A 19,954-nucleotide genomic window follows, 5' to 3' on the forward strand; every position below is an offset into this window, starting at 1 on the left:
CGTTGGAGCTGGGCCTGGTGGAATGTGATTGGATCATGGGGGTGGTTTCTCATGAATTGTTTAGCACCATCTGCCTGGTGCTGTTCTTCTGATAGAGGTCTCATGAGATCTGGTTGTTTGAAAGTGCGTAGCACCTCCCAGCCATTTGAAGTGCTAGCTACCCTTTGCCTTCCACCCTGATTAGGAGCTTCCGGAGGCCTCCACGGAAGCAGAAGCTGTTATGCTTCCTGTATAGCCTGTGGAACTGTGAGCCAATTAAACCTGTATTTTTGTTTGTAAATTACCCAATCTTAGGTATTTCTTTACAGCAGTGCAAGAATGGACTAATACAACCCCATATCATGTTATATGGCTCACTGGGAAATGACTGAAATGTGGGCTCTTTATCCTCTTTATCTCATAACTGTGAACTTAGAAATCTATGGGTAAGTTATTTAACTTATCTCTGTCTTAGTACCTTATCTGTAACATCAGAACACCACCAGTTAGGCCAGCTGGACTGGGACTATACTCCACATTTCCCCCTAAGCCAGGTTTTTCTTATTAAGCTTTGCCAAAAGTGGATGCTAGGGAGAGACTGGAAGTCTGGAGGAGAAAGAAGGGACCCCCTTCTTTCTTATTGCTTCCTGTTATTTCCCCTGGCAAGCCTGTCTCCTTCCTATTCATGTGAATATCACCCTAGCCTTGCTGCTTCACCCTGGCAGAGGCAGTTCATTCCTACATCAGCAGCTAAATCCAGTCTGGAGTTTATCCAGTGTTTGCAGGATCAGCTTTATCTTAGCCCTCTCCATCAGAGACAGTAGCATGAAAAAGTAATACCTGGCCTCCAACCTCAGGAGTCCTGTGGAATTCCTGTTATGCTACCAGAGACATGAGCATCACCTGAGCAGTAACTCTTCCTGGGAGGCCTGAGTGTCAGCCCCACGAGTTTGTCCTTCATGCCTCCAATTTTAATAATTTGAAACTCAGTCCAAATGGTGATAACTGCTTTCTGAAACTACTGTGATAGCTCAGTTTTCTCTGGTGGCTTTTTTTAGTTACTTAGCAAACAATTTGTTACAGTGAGTTAAAAAATCTCTCTAGATCAAGATTTCTGGTGTTACTTCTGTTTCCTAATTGGACTCTGACTGACATAACAGTAATACCTACATCACATCGCTGTTAAAAAGATCACCTTCGTTCCTTTACTATTCAGCATCTGAACACTACGATGGGGCGGGCATCTTCCTTGTGCCAGGTACTGTCTTGGGCAGCAGACACAGAATAATGATTGAGACATGGAAGATTATGATGAATCAAATTTAACAGTACTGGATACCATCTAGAGCTCAGAAATTTAGAGAACCTTCTGGTTTTAACTATGCCTGGGACATTTACAATCAAGTCTACTGAAAATAAAGCATATTATACATGGTACAATGGCCAAGAAATTTAAGGGTCTAGCCTTGGAGACTTTGAAGGCAAGAGAGATAAGTGAAGAAAGGTTCTAACAAGTATCTGCCACCCTAAAACACTGCTATGAATTCGCCTTCCTTTCTAGGGCAGTGAAATTCTTGCCTTTATTTGCAAAGGCTGTTTCTGGCCTTTAGTTTAGCTCATTGAAGTGACACAAAAGAGGAGATGAATTGGAAGGAGTTCCAAGAAGTTAAAAAAGAAAAAGAAAAAAGACTCAGAGCAATGGAAGGGCAGAGTAATGAGGCAAGATTGCAACAACTCAATGTATTTTTATCTATTATTCAACTAAGTGCAATTGTGACATCTAAAAATAAGTGATGCAGAAAAAGAAAAAATAATTACAGAGAAGATAATATATAATAATTACTGAAAAGATTATGCCTTAAATAATGAGGTAGGAGTAAAGTAGGAATAACTTGAGCTGATTATAGAGACTCAATTTCTCACATTGAGGTGAGAAGAGTGTTATTTCAAATTAACAGTCCTTGAAAAAAAGAACAGACAAAACATGTAATTATTATCTGCCAACAATGTGGAGTAAAGTGACACAGAGGTGTTTGTCTGTTTTTAATTTATAAAGTTCTACATGTTTCACAAGTTATCCAACCTGTGCGTATCTGTTTAAAGTACTGAGAAAATTCCTAGTCTTAGAAATGTCTATGTTCTTTTTCTAATAGACACTGGTAAGTGACACACAAACAAACACACAAAAAAATTGCTAAACCTTAAACTTAGGGGTATCTATGGATACCACTTTTGCTATTTAACTATCATAAAACAAAATCAAAGGAATGAAAACATATTGTAAGTATGAAATGTAATCTCTGGTTTAAAATGTAAACTTTGCAGTATGATGAATGTTAACATGACATGAATATGATCACAATCAAGTAACAAAAGCCAATATATTTTGTAGTCATCTGTTACTTTGTAATTTTTCATTAAAAAATTATCAATATTACAAGTGATTAGAAAAAGTATTTTATTCTGATATTTTCACTCTCAGCAATAAATGTACTCCAAAATATGTTCCCATAGACCTATTTATTGAACTCTTTTTTTTTTTTTTTTTTTTTTTTTTGAGATGGAGTTTTGCTCTGTCACCCAGGCTCTGGAGTGCAGTGATGTGATTTCGGCTCACTGCAACCTCCACCTCCCAGGTTCATGCCATTCTCCTGCCGCAGCCTCCCGAGTAGCTGGGACTACAGGCGCCCGCCACCACGCTGGCTAATATTTTGTGTTTTTAGTAGAGACAGGGTTTCACCGTGTTAGTCAGGATGGTCTCGATTTCCTGACCTCATGATCCACCCGCCTCAGCCTCCCAAAGTGCTGGGATTACAGGCATGAGCCACTGCGACCGGCCTCTTCTTTTGTTTTTTAAGGGTCTATAAGTTAATCATCCTTGTTGGTCTTCACTATAGACATTGATTGTCTTTACGTATGAAATAACCTTTTAGAAATACGTCTTCAGGGCTCCCTGTCTTGTTCAGCATACAAGGTCCTCTTTGTTACCAAGAGAAAGGAGTTCACTTCTGGATTGAGTTAAATATCAGGTCATTGCATTTGATTGACAACACAATTTCTCAGAGGTTTTGAAGCATGTTTGCTTTTTTTCTCTGTCTTGTACCTCAGTCAGATTTTGTCCATTCTTTGAAAGGTCCTGGATCGGAGGTTATATATCTTCCTTGATAACTAGAAGCTGAAAAAGAAACTTTCAGAAACACAGTAAAATATAATTATGATGTCACATTTTGATGTTTAAGTTTTATGCTTATATTTTTAAATAAAACCTCCATATAAAGTAATTTAGAAAACATTTTTAAACACAGAATTACCATGTAGAACAAAAACAAACCTGACTCTGGAGTTATATCAGAATGACTCATCTAAACATTTATCAGAGATTTGGGGGATAATTAGGCAAGAACATTTTTGTTTGGTTAGAAACCTTTTGGGGTGATGGTTAGTTCTCTGGTCCAGCTTTAGCTGAGCTAGAACCATAAAGTCTTTAATTTCATGAAGTATGGGAGCCTATTTTCTTGCCTAATTTTTTAATTTTTTGGAGAGACATGGTCTCACCATGTTGCCAGGCTGGTCTCAAACTCCTGGCCTCAAGTAATTTTCCCGCCTCAACCTCCTAGAAATGGTGGAATTACAGGCATGAGCCACATTGCCCAGCTAAAGCCTCTAAGTGTGGTGAGTTGCTGTTTGGCCTGAGAGTAATTTGGATGCTGTGGTTGAGTCGACTGCTTGTTGACTGAGCTGATGTCACTTTTGATCTTCATTGTTCTGTAATTCCTTATGAAACTCTTCTGAAGCCTAGTACAGCACTGAGAACCATCCACGGGTCATATCAGCATGAACTATAGAAGTATAAGAGAACTGAAGCTAACTGTTCCACCTTATGAGAGAAAAATTCCTCTTGGACCTTATGAGAGGAAAATGATGCCTGGAGCTCTTACATTAATTAATAAAGCTCTACAGCACATTGTAACTATGAATAATAGCAATAGCATGTATTGAATATTTGATACACATCAGTCACTAAGTTAAGGGCTGCCCATACAAGATATAATCTTCACCTTAGCCATGTGAAATAGGTATCATTATCTTCATTTTACAGAAAAGGGTGCTGAAGTAAAGATGAATGGTGTAATTTATTGTAGGTCTCCTATCTAGAATGTGGAAAGATTAGAACTCAGATGGCTGGGTCTCAGAGATTATGCTCTTCAGCACTGCCATATACTAATTCATAGCTGGTTAAATAAGAGCTGGAGCAAAGTGTCAGGGACTCGGGAATGAATAAATCTCTGTCTTTATACCCCTGAACGTCACAATTTAGCACAGGGGTTGGCAAACTTTGTCTCTCAAGGCCCAGGTAGTAAATATTATAGGCTTTGTGAGCCAATACAATCTCTGTGGCAACTACTCAACGTTGCCATTTTAACATGAAACCAACCAGAGACAGTATGTGAATAAATGAATATGGCTGTGCTCCAATAAAACTTTATTTACAAAAACAGGCTAGCGGCCAATGTAGTTTGCAATATGTCATCAAACAGAATAATTACATAAATATATAACTGAGACATAAGTCCCAAGGGTGACATTTATAAATGGCAGAATCATAGAGGAGTGGTGGATCCTGCCTGACATACTTAGACACAGGAAGTAACAGTTAAGCAAATACATTGATGAATTAGTAGTAATATTAGAAGTAACATTAGAAGTAACATGTAGGCAAGAAGGGACATTTGCAGTAGAGGTGACAGCATAAGTAAAACCTTAGAGGCATGGCATTCAGGAAACAGGTAATTTAGCAAGATAAAGTACAGGTATGTGCTGAGGAATAGTGGGAGAAAAAAGACAGATATATTAATAGATGGGGAAACGGGGACAGTGTATGATAGCCCTAGAGCAGTGCTAAGAAACTTTATTTTAGATAGTACAAAGGGGGGAGGGCATTACAAACTCTTCAAGAAAGAAAGCATTATTAGACTTATGTATTTAAAAAATTAATAACGCATTCAGCGTTTTCTTCAAAGGGAAAAATGTGATAAAACTTACTTTGAAAGTGCCTTCTTTGTATTGGACACATCCAAGTTTTAAAATACAGTTTAACTTCAAGAAATATACAGCAGGAAGACATAAAGATGAAAAGGACAATGTCAGCTTTCGTAACTTGTGATACTATTATAACTTCTTTTGTAATGCCCTAAAGCTATACTTTTAGTTTAATGAATATTCACTTTTGGAGTCATACATAGTTTTTATGTTATTCGTGAATGAGAAATTTGTGTAATAATTTTTCCTCTCTTCTAGTACAAATAAAAACATTTAATAAAAATTTTATCAATACAAGAAGCTTTAAAAGTATATTTTATACCCCAATATTGTTTTTTTGGGAGGAATGTGTAGAACATCATGTTTATGTTTTGTTCTGGGTCCAAATGCAGTTGGAAATAAGACTCTACTAGATGAGGGATGTGGACAGAAGAGCAATGTCCTTCAAGTCAGGGCAGGTGACACCTCTTCAGACACTACCACCGATGAGCTGCTTCACTTTGAATTTACTAATCTTCAGACCAGAAGTAGATTACATGCTGTAACGATACATGCGAGTATTTAAAAAAAAAAAAAAAAAAAAAAAAAAAAAAAAAAAAGCTTTGATGAGTACATAACAACTGGCAGACCCAATTGTACTTTTATAGCTTCAACTTTTTGATTTTTCCAATGACACACCATATATGAACATGAAAACTTGGGGATTAAAATAGGAGTCTTCTGCAAATTGGTGCTCTACTCTAATAACTGTAAAAGATTAATGTCTCCTGAAACTTGTGAAATGGTCAATAGAACCTAGAACAGAGTCATCTTGGAATCCCTTTGATTCTTAATATAGAACAATATGCTAATATTTTCAAAAGAAATAACATAAAGTCACAGTGGAAGATTAAAAAAAAGAAAAACTGGCCAGGCGCGGTGGCTCAAGCCTGTAATCCCAGCACTTTGGGAGGCCGAGACGGGCGAATCACGAGGTCAGGAGATCGAGACCATCCTGGCGAACACGGTGAAACCCCGTCTCTACTAAAAAATACAAAAAACTAGCCGGGCGAGGTGGCGGGCGCCTGTAGTCCCAGGTACTCGGGAGGCTGAGGCAGGAGAATGGCGGGAACCCGGGAGGCGGAGCTTGCAGTGAGCTGAGATCCGGCCACTGCACTCCAGCCTGGGCGACAGAGTGAGACTCCGTCTCAAAAAAAAAACAACTTGTGGTTAAAATAGTGCTTCCTTCATATCAAAAGCCATGGTTTAGGTTTCCTTCAACTTAAATCCAGCAACTCTTTCGGGTATCTAGGTCTTGGCATTGACAGAAACAGCACTGCTTAGAAGTTAACAATATAATATTAATTAGATACAATCATTTTCATAATAGGATTCCCCACCTGAACCATAAACAGGTTATTAATCGTTCCAGAATGATCCCTCATGTCTTCAAGGACAGGTATGGTGATTGGAGAAAAAAAAAATTTTTAGTCTATTAAAATGGTTAATTGATTTGCTTAATGTTGAATCAACCTTGCATTCCAGAGGTAGAATTTACTTTTCATTATGCATTATCCCTTTGATATATTCCTGGATTCAAATTGCTAATATTTCATCAGGGATTTTTATAGCTATGTTTAGAAAAGATAGTAGTCTATAACTTTTTTGCAGTGTCTTTGATACCGGGGTATTTCTGGCATCATGAATCAAGTTGGGGAACTTTCCCTCATTTTATTGCTGAGAGAGAATTTGTATGATTGATATTATTTCTAACTTAAATGTTTGATAGAATGTAACCAGTGAGACTACATGGGTTCACAGTGTGCATCTGCCTGTCCATGTGTGTGTTTGAAGGTTCTTTGGTAATAAATTCAACTTATTGTGTGTGGGGCGGGGCGGGGCATTGTTCAGAGTTTCTATTTCATTTTGTATCAGTTGGATAAGTAAGTTCTGGCTTTTATGAATGTGTCCATAGGTTTTCAGATTTATTGGTATTAAAATGTATTCTCATTATATGTAGCAATATCTCTTCTTGTGTCCTTTAGTTTGTGTCTTGCGTGCAAACCATAAAACATTAAGGCCAAAGATATCCATCTAATGTAAAGAGTTAACTTATGATATATGCATTAGAGTGACAATAGCTATGGAACATTTTGGAGGCAATTGGGAAAATAGTCCCTCCACATTGTCTGTAGTATTTTATTATCTCATGGACAATGATTAGCAAAGCCTCCTTTATAAGTTAGAATATTTTCCCTTAACCACAATCTGCCCTTCACATAAAATATAAAGATGCTCTAACAACAGAGTTTCATTTATCCCCTGTCATTTGTGTTATTATTGTATTATTTATGTAGATTACTTCAGCAACATTATCATCTTCTTAATAAGGTGGCATTACTTCGTTTAAACATTTAGATTCCTTTTGAAAAATTAAGAGAATAAAAAACTTTATATTTGATCGTATTTATAATTTCCAGTGTTTTTCATTCCTTCCTACAACTATTAGCTTCTATCTACTGTAACCTTCCTTCACCCAGAAGAGCATTAGTGTTTCTTGTAGAGCTGATCTAACTGCAGAAAATTCCCTCAGTTTTTATTTATATAAAAATGTCTTGATTTTATCTTGATTTTTGAAGATCTTTGGTATGTATAGAACTTAGATTGACTGTTATTTTCTTTCTGCATTTTTAAAATGTCACATTGCATTCCAGCTTTTTTTTTTTTTTAAGAGAAATCAGTTATCATTTGTATTTTCATTCCCTTCATGTAATGTGTCATTTTACTTTCACTGCTTTTAACATTTCCTCTTCATCTTTGGTTTATAACAGTTTGAATATAATGTGCTTAGCTGTGCTTTTCTTTACATTCATCCTCCTTGGTGTTTGCTGAGCATAACGGATTTATAATTTTGTGTTTTTCACCAAATTTTGTAAATTTACAGTCATTACTTTCTCAAATAATTTTTGTGCCATTTTTTTCCTCCCTCTCTGGGACTCAAATGACACAAATGTTTCGTTGCTTCATGTGCTCCTGGGTCAATGAGGGACTGTTCGTTTCTTTAATCTTCCTTCTCTCTTCTCTTCAGAGTAGACAATTTCTATGTTCGCGCTCCAAATTCACTGCCCTACTCTTCTGCTTTTTCTCAGTTTGCTAAGTCCACCAATTACAACTTCGATCTCACTATATTTTACTTTTCAGTTCTAGAATTGCTATTTGATTCTATTTACAGTTTGTAATTGCCGGCTTACATTCTTTTAATCCTTCACGAATGGCCATAATTTCCTTTAGGTCCTTGAAAATATAATACATGTCTTAAAGTTCTTGTTTGCTAATTAAAATGTTGAAGTCATCTTTGGATAAGTCTTTATGTACAATTTTTCCCTTAGCTCAGGGTCATGTTTTCCTGTTTTTTCATAGATCATAGATCTTGTTTTTATTATAGCTACACTATTATGAATGATACGTTACAAAGACTCTGAAATATATCTTCCCTTGATGTGTTAATTTTTAGTAAATGTTTAAGTTGACTGCCCTAAAATTTTTAACTCTGTCTCCCTGAGATGAATAGCAGCTAAAAAAATCTGTTTGTTGAGCAGTTGCTTTTTAGTGGCCACTTTGACATCTTTTCTGTACATGCAAAGTCCAAGTCAGCCAAAGATTTAGGGATCTATGCACAGATTTGAGGGGGCTTCTCTTTCTGTGTTTTCTTTTCAATAGGTTTCCCGCCTTACAGTCTAGCCACTCAGGAAGCCCTGAATCCATTTCCCTGACTTTATAAGCCAGTAAGTCTGCGTTTTTCTGCCTGAAGCCTGGGTCCGATGTAAAACACAATAGGTACAGCACATTTTATACAGGGCGTTTCTCTTTTTTCAAAAAATATTTACGGTTTCCGATGCATTGGACCATTTTCTAGCGCATTCAAATATTACTTTCTTATATTGGTTCAGAGTTATAGTTGCTGTCTGCTGGAGGGTTAGTCTAATAAAAGCACTTTGCCATTAATAAAAGTCATTCATATACTTTTTATTCCCTACTCTCATGTGAAGAAGTTGAAAGACATAGATCCCATTTTTATGGCTATTAACATAATGTCTTGAACATAGTAGGGTTCAGAGGATATCTGTTGAATAAATGGAGGTCGTCACGCACAATCTTTGTTTTCTTTCAATTTTCCGATTAAAAATATGAGACAATTTCTACCTTAAATTCTGTTATACTCCCTACCCTCTACTCTATTTCATTTCACTTGTCTGCATTATTTTAACAACCTCCCTGTTGTTTCTCTAAACCATCAGGTCTCCAATGTGTCTTTCACAATAACTAATTTACCTCTGCACATACCACAAAGATGATGATTTCCAACTTCACTCTAAATAATAATAAAATTATATGGTAACTATCACTACCAGAATAAGAAACCTAAATGTTAAAGTTAGCAAGTCGACTGGGCATGGTAGCTCACATCTGTAATCCCAGTACTTTGAGAAGCCGAGGTGGGTGGATCACTTGAGGTCAGGAGTTCAAGACCAGCCTGATCAACATGGTGAAACCCCATCTCTACTAAAAATACAAAATTAGCCGGGTGTGGTGGCAGATGTCTGTAATCCCAGCTACTGGGGAGGCTGAGGCAGGAGAATCACACTTAAACTGGAGAGGCGGAGGTTGCAGTGAGCTGAGATTGTGCCACTGTGCTCTAGCCTAGGCAACAAGAGCGAAACTCCATTGCAAAAAATAATAATAATAAGTTAGCCAGTCATTTATCACCTTCCAAATTCTGATTCTGAATAAACATTTCATTCTTTCATGTCTCAGAAACTGAATTCAAGCCACATCATCCTACTTCATTCACTAGGCCCTGCATCCTCCCCTCTCTACATCTTCCCTCATTATTTTCTACTTGCCAAGTGTGCTAACCTTTTCCAGTTAAAAATAACATTTCCCCCGTAAAGCCTTAGAATTACTCACACTAGGGGCCGAATAAGCACTTTGAGCCATGTTTATGCTCCTTTATCATATTCTTCTGTCTTGTATTTCAGAAGGATTATCCTCCCACCTTTATAAACATTTTGTAGAAAGAAAGTATGTTTTATTAATTTGTTTCAAGCGTAGAGCCAATTGTGTCGCACTGATAATTCCCTGATGCGACTTCAAAGCGGCACCACTCACATAATTGTACCCCAGGTGGTTTCATCCATAGAGCAAAATGTAAATATTCTTTCCAGGTTGGAGAACTCAGCTGGTTCTTCATGTTGCCTCCTGAGCAACCGCCTACAGAATATGATTAAAACTACTTAAACCATATTTTAATAAAGTTGAAAGAGACGTGATGACCTCCCTCCATGCACTTCATCTATCATACTCTCAAGTCCTACAAAGCTAGTAGATAGTCTATGAATTACCACTGTGCTCTGTACCATCTCGTGGTTTATCAAGTTCACAGATCAAATATGAAAGTTCAGAAAGTTTTGTTTTTGTAATGTTCTATAGTAGTGAGAAAAATGAGTAGGTATTTAAAAAATTCGTTAATGTTTGGGTCTGAGTTTATGTATCATAGCGAGAATTCTATGATGGGTCAAATGACGGATGGTGCAATTGGAATAAACATGGAAAAGTAGTCTAGTTTGAAACTTAGTGACAGCTCTAGTGTTTGAACTGTTGTTCAGCATCAATGATGCATCAATTGATGCATCAGTGTTGCTAAAGGAGGATCTGTTTCCTGTCTGGATTTTGGTCTACCTACACATGCAGCTGAGCATATTTACCCAGCTATTAAACCTAGAGAGAAAAATCACCTAGTATTGGAATGAATTTTTATTTTTTCAGCTGTATTGAGGTACAATTGTCAAAAATTATATAGATTCAAGGTGTACAATATGCTGTTTTGATATAGGTATATAAAAGTGATTGCCAGCCAGGTGTGCTGGCTCACACCTGTAATCCCAGCAGTTTGGGAGGCCGAGGCAGGTGGATCACCTGGGGTCAGGAGTTGGAGACCAATCTGGCCAATATGGTGAAAACCCCACCTTTACTAAAAATACAAAAATTAGCCGGGCATGGTGACATGCACCTGTAATCCCAGCTACTCGGGAGACTGAGGCAGGAGAATTGCTTGAATCCAGGAGGCAGAAGTTGCAACGAGATGAGATCACACCACTGCACTCCAGCCTGGGCAACAGAGCAAGACTCCACCTCAAAAAAAAAAAAAAAAAAAAGATTACCACAATTGAGCTAATTAATATATGTGTCACCTCATATGCATCACCTCATCTGTGTGACACACAAAGTATGCATCACACATACCTACATTTTTGTGTGTGACAAGAGTAGTTAATATCTAGCCTCTTAGCAAATTTCAAGAATGTAATACATTAACTGTAGTCACCAGGCTATACCTTAGATCTCCAGAATGTATCCATTTTATAACTGCAAGTTTGTATCCTTTGAACAAGGTCTCCTCATTTCCTCCAGCTCTTGATCCTTAGTAACCACCATTCAACTCTGTTTCTATGAGTATGACTTTTTTTAGATTCCACATATAAGTGAGATTTTCTTTGTTTCCAGTTTATTTTGCTTAGCTTAGTGTCCTGAAAGTTTATGCATCTTGTTGCAAATGCCAGGATTTCCTTCTTTTTTAAGGCAAAATAATATTTTATTATATGTATAAACCAAATTTCCCAAATATCACTGAGATCCTGATTTCAATTCCTCTGGATATGTACCCAGAAGTGGGATTGCTGGATCACATGACAGTATACATATTGCACAACCTTCATACTGTTTTCCATAATGGCTGTGTCAGAGGCATGTGAACCACAGCAACTCCATCTTGAATAGGAGCTGGGTAAAATGAGGCTGAGACCTACTGGGCTGCATTCCCAGATGGTTAAGGCATTCTAAGTCACAGAATGAGGCAGGAGGTCAGCTCAAGACACAGGTCATAAAGACCTTGCTGATAAAACAGGTTGAGTAAAGGAGCCGGCCAAAACCCACTAAAACCTCGATAACCACGAGATTGACCTCTGGTCATCCTCACTACTACACTCCCACCAGTGGGAGTTTACAAATGCCATGGCAACCTCAGGAAGTTACCCTACATGGTCTAAACAGGCGAAGCATGAATAATCCACCCCTTGCTTACCATATAATCAAGAAATAACCATAAAAGTGGGCAACCAGCAGCCCTCGGGGCTGCTCTATGGAGTAGCCATTCTTTTATTCTTTTACTTTCCTAATAAACTTGCTTTCACTTTACTGAATTCTTTCTTGCCCTGAATTCTTTCTTGCATAAGATTCAAGAACCCTCATTTGGAGTCTGGATCGGGGCCCCTTTCCTGTAACAGCTGTACCAATTTACAATGGGAGAAATTATAAAAGTGAAAAAGGTAGAAATGTGAAAAAATATGCTTCCTTGAAAAAAAAAAAAGATATCATCACACCCTTCATCCTTCTGTCTGCAACAATAGAGACTAGAAAAATAAAAAGCATCAAAATACATGTTCCAAGCCTCGTTTGCAGTGAAAATGGCCATGAACTTAGTTGTTTCCCACAGGGTAAAGAATGATGACTTACCTTTCTCATAAGAGGGGGAGCTGCCGTGGCTCTACCCTCCTCTTTCAACTTTGAAGGCAGCTATAGTATTTGCAGTGGCAGCACCTATTTTGCAAACACAAGACATCACCAAACAAATCTTACAAATGTCAGCTTTTACATGATTGAACTGCTGAACAAACGCCAATAGCTGCTTACCTTTGAAACGTTTTCTTTTGTTTTCAAAGTATTGTTACATAGGTATACATGTGCCATGGTGGTTTGCTGCACCTACCAACCTGTCATCTAGGTTTTAAGCCCCGCATGCATTAGGTATTTATCCTAATGTTCTCCCTCCTCTTGCCCCCTCCATAAGCCCCTGTGTGTGATATTCCCCTCCCTGTGTCCAATTCCCACTTATGAATGAGGGCATGTGGTGATTGGTTTTCTGTTCCTGTGATAGTTTGCTGAGAATGATGGTTTCCAGCTTCATCCATGTCCCTGCAAAGGACATGAACTCATTCTCTTTTATGGCTGCATAGTATTCCATGGTGTATATGTGCCAAATTTTCTTTATCTAGTCTGTCATTGATGGACATTTGGGTTAGTCCCAAGTATTTGCTATTGTGAACGGTGCTGCAATAAACATACGTGTGCATGTGTCTTTATAATAGAATGACTTATAATCCTTTGGGTATGTGTCCAGTATAGGGATTGCTGGGTCAAATGGTGTTTCTGGCTCTAGATCCTTGACTATTCGTTGAAACAATTAAATTCAGATTTATTGTCACTTGCAGCAATATGCATTTCTAACCGAAATGTGACCTATTAGAATGTAAGTTGTCTCTTATGTCCCAAACACTGTCCTTTGCCCTTTTTTTCCCTCATTTAACCCTTATGGTAACACATTACACGTCCATTCATTTTTCAGTTGCATATGTTGAGACTTATGACATGTAATGATAGAGTGAATAGTTAAGAACACAGACTTGGGTATCAAACAGACCTAGGCTCCATCCCTGGACCTTGCCACTTCCTATTTAAGTGATATTTAGCATGCAACCTCTTTAAGCTTTAGCTTCCTAATCTGAAAACAAAGACAAAAGAAGTCACTAACTACAGAGTACTTTTTTAGGATTAAGTGAGTTAATATGTGTAAGTCCTGAAGAAGGGCCTTGCATATAGTAAGTAATGAAGAAATATTAGCCATTGTCATTATTTTTGTTAAGATATGTTACTGCTACCCTACATCACAGAAATAGAAAGTGATGAGTTACTAATCACAAAATAACATAAAACAATAAATAATTGATACAGAACTTGAATGATTTTTTTATCCCTATGATTGTCTTTTTTCATCTACACTATGGTAAGAATATTTAGATAGCTAAAATTTCTCCAAGAAGTCATAGGAATTCGACACTCTGCTGTGACTTTTTATATTTCTAAAACTATGATTTTTGTGAGCTCAGAAAATGGTAGAGTGAGACCTTAACGTGTAAATATGTGCATTTTTTGATGATGATACTTTTATTGAACTTTTTTTAGATTAGGGCAAGTCTTAAACACTGAAAATTACTCTGCATGTCTCGGTGCATTCATAGTAGACACACGTGCATGTACGTGCAGACATACGCATGAATATCATCAAAACCCAGGCCAACCGCTAGGTGGATGGTGATAATTGTTACGATTGTTTGGGTGATGAATACACTATGATAAATGAGAATTCCATTAAGCTGACCTGAGTCTACCCTGAATCAGGCAGCAGGCAGGGTGATAGTGATGATATCTTACTTTTTCTTGTTTATAAAGGAGAATGGTAGACAAATAACACTGCCTGCAAGTTTGCAATTAAATCTTTGAGGAGCATGTATTACAGTATTTCATTTCAGCCAGCATAGAAATAACAACCAAACTAGAATTAACTAGAATTTCAAATTACATTAGTAGCCCTGTCATTAATACCACAGCCACTGAATCCTAACAAGTGTGTTTAGAGGAAAAAGCTTCCGACACAGTGCTTGTTAAATCAAACGGAGATGGGGAAGGAGCAAAGTTTCTTGGGTAGAATATTCTGGAATTGTTCCAATTAGAATATTTGGGCATCTCTTTCCCCTTATATTGCTAAAAAGATGGTACATAGATGAATACATGAAATTACAGCAATAAATAGTGATGCATCTCTGACCAATTAAAGTTGCCATCTGGTTAGCTTCTTTAGAGAATTCTCCAAACGAAGTCACCTTACAGTTGATTTATGCCATCATGGGAGCTTTATACCAAATGGAAACCACAAGTTTCTTTTCTTCTGATATAAGAAGTATTTTCAATGTGAAAAACAAACTTCTTAAAAATGGAATTGATATAGCATTTTTTAGTAACTGATTTCCAAAAGATCCTTTATGGCTAGTCCCTAGAGAATAGGCATTGTAATCTATTGAAAAATGATAATCTAGATACAAATCATTATAGACCTAATTTATATGAAGAATAAATATTGTCTGATGGAAGCTTATGAAAAGAGTTGAAAGGAGAAGACTAGCAGCTGACTGTGAATCTAAATGTAGAGTTACTGCTTGGTTTTGGAGCATGTCAAAGCTGGGTTTACAGTCTGACTGCCACTGATCAGCCATATGACCTTGGACAAGTCCCTTGGCTTCCAGAAAGATGATGATAAATGGAAACAACTCATTTACTCCCTGAGATCATGAAAAGGCTGAATGAGATTCTCAGCAAAGTTCCTGGCCATAGAATTGGATCAAAAATGGTAACTCTTAGAATTAGTGCAATCAAATAAAGCCAATGGAAAAGTATGAATTTATTCCTACAAGCCTTCAGTAAATTTAGATTGCCAAAATATGTGATACAGAAAATAAATTACAATTCTTAGTAGTAAAGACTTCGCAGCCTATCTGTGTAAATGGATAACTATAAGCTTATTAGTGTAGGTGAACTGGTATATTCCTCAAGAGTATCTTCCATGACAAAGCATGAAGTGGCTCTCCTTAGTGTTAATTGTTGGTAGTTTTAGTATCTCTCTCTCTCTCTCTGTAAATATAAACAAATATTTTTAAAAACCCACAATTTCACAAGAGAAGCATTTCTCATCTTTTTCCTAGTTTATAATTACTATGTCACAGAATAAAATCTAACTCTGAAGATGGCCTGAAAATCTTTGATCATATTAACTAATGTTTAGTGATTACTGAGAAAATCCATCATTTAATACTCAAAAGCCCTATGAGTGCTTATTATCAATGAGCTCTTTACAGATAGGAAACCTAGGAAATAGAAGAGTTGAATGACTTTCCAAGGTGTAGGACTATTCAATGGAAAAGCCAAAATTCAAAGCCAGGCAGTTTGGCTCTGTGATGACACCCTCAAAGCAATTTTACTGAAACAAACTACAGTGTTAGACCCTTGAATTATTGTATGAGTCACAGTTCTCCAGAGAAGCAGAATGAAGAGGATATACATATATATACATATATATGTGTGTGTGTGTATGTATAGATATGTGTATATATGTATAGATATGTGTATATGTATATATGCATATATATGTGTGTGTATATATATATATGAAGAAGATAGAGACAGGGAAGCAGAGGCAGAGAATGAGAGAGAGAGAGAGAGAGGCTAATATATATGGCATGTTGTGTATTGGCAGTAGGATTCCACAAGGACTCCACCTCCTCATGGAGCTCATAGTTTAATGTAGAAAGAAGATGGTTTGTTTTTGGTAGCTAAAGACCAGCACACACATTAGGTAGCCAATGCAACACCTTGGGGAATCAACATAAAACTTAGGTAGCCAATGTCCATACCTTGGGGTATCATCATAAAATTTAAAAACCTGATCCATCAATTGAATATTTTGCCCATTCAACTCTAGAACACTGGATACTTGAAACATGACATTATTTTCTCAATGGATAAGAGTGTATCTAATTTTCCATCCAGAAAACCATTTGAGAACATGAAGGCTGCAAAAGTGCAAGACATGTGATAACTTATTGGAAGGACTTCATGCTGTTTATCGTTCCAGTGCTGAATAACCATAAAGCTTTAACCATGAAGAAAAAGCAAAGTTGACTTATGCTGGCAATATTGCCATCTTTTCTTTGATAAATATCTCTCTCAAGAAACCCACATATCCTAAAGCTATCAATTTTGCCTTATAAATGTGACAAAATATCAGTAGAGTTTGATTTTACTTTACCTATTAGATTTGTTTCTCCAGTATATGTAAACATAGTCTTTTATTTATTTATTTATTTATTTTTGAGACGGAGTCTCGCTCTGTCGCCCAGGCTGGAGTGCAGTGGCCAGATCTCAGCTCACTGCAAGCTCCGCCTCCCGGGTTCACGCCATTCTCCTGCCTCAGCCTCCTGAGTAGCTGGGACCACAGGCGCCCGCCACCTCGCCTGGCTAGTTTTTCGTATTTTTTAGTAGAGACGGGGTTTCACCGTGTTAGCCAGGATGGTCTCGATCTCCTGACCTCGTGATCCGCCCGTCTCGGCCTCCCAAAGTGCTGGGATTACAGGCTTGAGCCACTGCGCCCGGCCAACGTAGTCTTATATATTGATTAATTCTGCCATTGATTTTCATTGTGATTTAAAAATATGGTCTCTAATAAAAAATTCCAAACTGAATAATGAACAAAATTCACCTTTCAATCTCTGTCTTTCATTATAGCATGAACAGTGAATCTGTTCATTTTCCTATAACAGAGGCAAAATCTTGGCAAAAAATCTAAATACGCATGATAATTACATGCTCACTATGAAGCAAATCATCTCATTAAGGCTTTATGTTGCCCAGTTTGTTATTGAACTACATGTTTGCCAGAAAATGCCACATGACAAGGGGTTCAGTAATACTCAGAAGTTATGTGTCAGCTATCTTCAGTGTTTGCTGGTTGATCAAATGTTTATTTTTAATGTGTATAAGTACATGGCATGCAAGTGCAATTTTGTTACATGTATACATTGTATCTTGGTGAAATCGGGGCTTTTAGGGTATCTATCACCCAAATAATGTACATTGTGCCCATTAAGTAATTACTCATCATTCATCCCTCTCTCAACCCCTTACCCTTCTATCATTCCACATTCTATGTCCATATGTACGCATTATTTAGCTCCAATTTATAAGTGAGAACATGCAATATTTTTTGTGTGGTTTGTTTCACTTAAGATAATGGTCTCAAACTCTACCCATGTTGTTGAAAATGACATGATTATATTCTTTTTTAACTGAATAATATTCCATTTTGTACCTATAACACATTTTCTTTGTTTAATCATCTATTGAGGGACTCTTAGGTTTATTCCATATCTTTGATATTGTGAGTAGTGCTGCAATAAACATACAAATACAGATGTTTTTTGATGTAATTTCTTTTTCTTTGGGTGGATATCCAGTAGTGAGATGGCTAGATCAAATGGTAGTTCTACTTTTAGTCCTTTGAGACATCCCCATATTGTTTTCCAAAGAAGTTTTACTAATTTACATTCCTACCAATGGTGTGAAAGAGTTCACTTATCTCTGCATCCTCGCCAACTTTTTTTTTTTTTTTTTTTTTTTTTTTTTTTTACTTTTTGATAGTTATTCTGACTGACGTAAGATAATATCACATTGTGGTTTTAATTTGCATTTCTCTGATTAGTAATGTTGAGCATTTCTTCATATGCCTGGTGGCAATTTGTAGGTCTTATTTTGAACAATGTCTACTTAATTCTTTTGCCCACTTTGTAATAAGATGATTGGGGTTTTTTTGTTGTTGAGTTGCTTGAGTTCCTTGTATATGCTGGATATTAGACTCTTGTCAGATGCATATTTTGCAAATGTTTTCTCCCATCCTTCAGGCTGTCTGTTCATTCTGTTGGTTGTTTCTTTTTTTGTGCAGAAGCTTTTTTGTTTAATTAAGAGTCATTTGTCTAATTTTAGTTTGGTTGCCTGTGCTTTTGAGGTATTTGTCATGATCCTTTGCCTAGATCAATATCGAGAAGAGTTCTCGTTAGCTTTTGTTACGGTATTTGTATAGTTTTATATTTACATTTAAGTCTTTAATCCATCTTGACTTGATTTTTGTGTATGGTGACATTTGTTCAGAGTTGGGGCCTAATTTGATAAACATTTATGTCCATAATTTACTGATAAAAGTTTAAAGTTGTCATTTAAGCAGCTAGTTTATTTACAGAGATATCATAAATGAGCTTTTCAGGGTTAAGGTGGTTAAGAATAATATCGTTATTCTTTTTTGTTATTCTTTTTTTTCTCTCTGCAAGTTTTATGGTCTACTGACTAGAGGTTAATTTGTAGTTCATTTGAGGTGTAACTTTTTGAAACAGATTCTTCAAAGTGTGGAGAACTACTTGGAACTCCAGGATTGGTATGAAGATTATTGTAAGCTGAAAATATCTGAGATTCAACAGAGACAGGAGGAAGCCTTCTTGGAAACTTTCTTATCTGACCAAAAACAGAAACTTCTGAGAAGTGTGGATGACATTTTTAGGGCAGCTTCTACTACCAGTAGAGAAACCAACAGTAAACTAATCATTAAACCCCTTCTCTGAGGGAATTTATGGCCCTGAAGAAGAGTGAAAGACTGTTCATATTTGTATAGACCAGTATCATCAAACTATTTTTACCTCTAATTTGTTCTGCTAAAAATGCATTTGTCTTTTCTAAAGAAACTTGTTTGTAAGCTGTTTCTACCCTCTCCCTTTCCCCTGCTCAGATATATAAGCCTTTACTATTAACCATTTAATGAGCCAGCTTCTTCTTTTGTTGGCTCCTGTGTGCAAGTGGATTCACTTTTTTTCCTGTTAATTTGTCTTTTGTCCATTTAATTCTCAGGCCTCAGTTATTAAATTAAGAGGGTACAGAAAAAAAAAAAGAAGCATCTTAGGGATTTCTGGAATATGCTGCTCTGGAGAAGGGAAGGGGCTATGAAATTGGAAGGACATCAGAGAGGTACTGTTATGAAAGATCTCATTGCATCTATAAAATTGTTGGGAAGTCTCATTCTCTGAAACAAGCTTGATATGGGCACAGGATTCTTTTCTTGTGGAGGTGCCAGATTTTCACATTTCATTTTTAATTCCATTTTTATATTCCTTAGTAGAGTACATTGATCCAAAAGTTTGACACTAAAAATGTTCAAAATTTGAACTACGAAACTCTTTTCCCCTTAGGTATTTATTCTCCAGATGTGTATCCTGCAAAACGAATACCCCTATGTTTAATTTTAGAGTAAAAGTAATTTCATCCTCTTCCCTTCCCCTTCCCACACAGAGATTTTCTCATATTTAAAGTGCAGCTAACAACTTTTTCTCTCTTGGAATTTTCAGTGGCATCTGCATGAAAATTAAGAAATACTTTGGGAAAGTAATTTAATTTTGCAAATGCAAAGCTA

This window comes from Macaca thibetana, chromosome 20, assembly GCF_024542745.1.
Source record: "Macaca thibetana thibetana isolate TM-01 chromosome 20, ASM2454274v1, whole genome shotgun sequence".
NCBI lineage: Eukaryota > Metazoa > Chordata > Mammalia > Primates > Cercopithecidae > Macaca > Macaca thibetana.